We start from the raw sequence: 3,849 nt of genomic DNA on the forward strand, positions 1-3,849 counted from the left end.
CCCTTGCGTGCAGCGCCTGTAGTTGGGTCAACTCCTTTTTCTTCTTCCTCACCCGGCGTTTGTAACCGCCTGCATCGGGAAATGCAGCCTTCCACGAAAGGGAGCCTGGTGTGCCTCGTGTCTGTCCGGGGTGCTCAGGATTCCCGAGGGCCTCTATGAGCTCGTCGTTCTCTCTGTCCGGAACGAAGTCCCTTGCTGCGCCTTTTCGATATACTCCTGAAGCTTCTAGATGGGTTTGTTCAGCTGCTCGTTGGTCCAAATGCACTTCCCTGTTACAAGGTCCAATTTTCCCCCAACCTCGAAGAACCAAGTCCTGCAACGGTCTGGCCAGCGTCGCGTCTCTGGTTTGATCCCTTCATCAATGAGGTCATTCTCAGCCTTGTCCCACAACGGCCGGGCTTTCAGGTAGCCACCTGACCCTGTGCGATGGTGATGCGTCTTCTTTGCAGCATTTTTCTTGTTTGTCGCTGACATCTTCGCTGCTCTCTTAGATATCTTTTTGGTGACAAATGCGGGCCACTGATTTTTGATCTTCTCAAATCGGTCGATGAATTCTGGAGTCTTGTCTTGGTCGACAAACGATGATTTCAGCTCATTCTTCCACCTCCTGAATAGCTCAGCCATCTTCTTAAGAGCATAAGCCTTTGATCATTGGCTTTTTAACTGGATTCTCCGGATCCTCCTCTGGCGGGAAGGTGAAATTTTCCTATAGCGTGGTCCAAAGATCAGCTTTTTGCCTATCGCTGACATAAGACACCTGAGAGTCTTTGTCCTTAGGCTTCAACCATTGCTCGATGTTGATCGGGATCATGTCCCTAACTAGAACCCCGCACTGAGCATTAAATTTTTGCTTGGTCCGGAGGGGTTCAATCGGTTGGCCAGTGCGATCAATTTCGATGATCGTGTACCTTTCATCCGCGCACAACTTTATCTTCGGACCTCGTCTCGTTACCGAAGTGTTGCACGATCCGGAGGGCTAGAAAAGAAGAAAAAGAAGAGAGTTAATATGTGTACATTCCAAAAACAATTAATGCATCAATTAGCTATAGTCAGCACATGCTTAATTAATTAATATATATAACTACCGGACTCCGTTCGGTCACCGGAGCCGTCATCACGGTGTCCTTCCCCCTCCATTCGGTCACCGGAGCCGTCATCACGGTGTCCTTCCTCCTCCATTGTTTGATCAACATCATAGCCTACTTCTTCATCATGTCTTTCCAGAGCATCGGTGCATGTGTCATTGAGAAACGACAAGACGGCATCACTTCCGTGTGCGATTATCTCCCCCAACACCGCTTCTGTTGCTTCGTCTAGGGGGTGCGGATCCATAGTTTCTGCAAATATTTACAACATGGCAATTATTATTCAAACATGACAGATGGATATATTAGTGGCAAACATAGAACTAGCTAGCTAAGCACAATAAGGAATCATATTAGTGGCTTGGCCTCGACGCTTCTCTAGGGTTTGGGGTGGCCTCGGCAACACTTCAAGGGTTTGGGGTGGCTTCAACAATGCTTCAAGGGTTCGAGGTGGCCTCGATGACAACACTCTTTTAACTTGGTAAATTTGGGTGGCCTCAAGAGAGTTTGTCGAGCGGGTAGGGCGCGGTGGGAGGGGGTAGGAGACCGACATCATTTGTTTCTAGGGTTTGGGTGTCCTCGAGAGTTTTGGTCGAGCGAGAGGGCCAGGGGGTGCTCCCGTGGTATAAGTTATCACTGTCGAGAGGGGGTATATGTATCGACCGCCCCTCATGTCAAAGTTATCCGGGAGGGGGTTATATCGACAACGACGACATACATACATGGGAATATAATGTTATCGAGGAGGGGGTATATCGACCCCCTCCTCGTGTTGAAGTTATCAGGATAGAAGAGAAGAATAAAAAAATAGGATTTTCTTATTTTTTCTTAGATGTAACATTTGCATATATGAACATTCATACATAAATTATACATACATGGAAAAAAATTGCTATGAACAAAAAAACATCATATATGAATATTTTGTATATACATCCATATTCGTCCATCCATCCATTTATACATACATACATGGACAAAAAAATACTATGAACAAAAACATCAGTAGTAATTATTTTTTTAATGATTTGGCCTCAAAAAATTCTTTTATTAGTATTTTCAAACTCTAGAATGACCTTTTTGCACTAGAACTATTTCAAATAATTCCTTTCAAATGCCACAATTTTTTTGAGAAGTCCTCTGATGCTTATAGATCATTTTTATTCAAAAACCCACTTTGTTCATTTGAAAATTTTGAGCACAACTTCCATTTTTCAATTTCTGTCCAATCTTGGCATTGAACTACAACCCTATTTTTCCTTGCTAAAAAATTCTGAATTTTTTACATCTTGTAGTCATTCCTACTAAACCCTTAAGTCCAGAAGGGCAGCCCCAATTTCATATAGCAAGTCCACCAAAAAAATCATGTAGTTTCTGTCTAGCACTAAATTCTAATAAAACTTGCACTAACAAGTTTTTCCTTTTATCAAACCAACTTGACCATCTTCACTAACATCCAAGGAGACATCATCCTGCCAAGTTTCACATAAAACAAAGTTCCCTAGCTAGCCCTAGCATTTCATCAAACACCTTGTGGACATGGCTGAAAACATGCAATTCTCTGAAACTATGCACTGAACCAACTTCACCATCATCACATACATGAAGGAAGGATAGAGGAGAGGGCTGGGAGGGAGGAGGGAGTACCGGCCTGTCCGGCGGGCAGTGGTGTGGCGGCGTTGACAGCAGGGCAGGGGCGTGGCGCAACGTCGGGGCAGGGCAGGGGCGTGGCGCAGCGTTGGGGCAGGCAGGGGCGCGGCGGCGTTGGCGTCGAGGTCGAGGCAGGGGCGCACGGCGGCATCATCGGGACAGGGTAGGGGCGTGACGGCGTCGGGGCAGGGAAGGGGCACACGACGTCGGCGTCGGGGCAGGGTAGGGGCGCACGACGTCGGGGTCGGGGCAGGGCAGGGGCGCGGCGGCGTCAGGGCAGGCAGGGTGCGGCGACGGCGTCGTCGTCGAGGTCCGGCAGCCTGGCGGCGTCGAGGTGTTCGTCGGTGTCGAGGCGTTCGACAGCAGAGAGGCAGATCGAAGGATTGAATGAAAATTTTGACAAGTGCTGCTTATATACCAAGAGTATTGGTCCCGGTTCGTGGCACAAACCGGGACCAATGCACCCCCTTGGTCCCGGTTGGTGCCACCAACCGGGACCAAAGGCCTCTTTTCAGCAGCCCAAAGGGCGGGAAGCGGCGGCCATTGGTCCCGGTTGGTGGCACCAACCGGGACTAAAGCGAGGGCATTGGTTCGGTTGGTGCCACGAACCGGTACCAATGCACCCCTTTAGTCCCAGTTGGTACCACCAACCGGGACCAAAGGCCTTGCACAGCGGGGAGGTGATGGGAGTTTAGTCCCACCTTGCTAGTTGAGAGGGGCGCGTAATGGTTTATAAACCCCACTGCCGCACCCCTCTCGAGCTCCTCTCCATTGCAGGCTTACGGGCCTAATTGTACTTCTATGCCTGACGGGCCTAATGGGCCTTCTACGGGCCTGAATCCTGGCACATGGATGGGTTTCTAGTCGTATTCAGGCCGTCATGGCCCAGTAGGTGGCATTTTTCTATTTTTCCCAGTTTTTTTGTTTTCTTTTTTTCTTTATTTTTTGTTTTGTTTCTACTTACAAAAAAACACTTATTTATTTTATTTTATTTTGTTTCTAATTACTTATTTATTTTATTTTATGATAATTCTTTTTGCTATTAAAGTTTCTAACAAAAAAGTTCTATATGAAAATTCTTTTTGCTTTTAATGATTTTGAATAGAAAATACTT

This window comes from Triticum aestivum, chromosome 3A (genome assembly GCF_018294505.1).
Source record: "Triticum aestivum cultivar Chinese Spring chromosome 3A, IWGSC CS RefSeq v2.1, whole genome shotgun sequence".
Taxonomy (NCBI): domain Eukaryota; kingdom Viridiplantae; phylum Streptophyta; class Magnoliopsida; order Poales; family Poaceae; genus Triticum; species Triticum aestivum.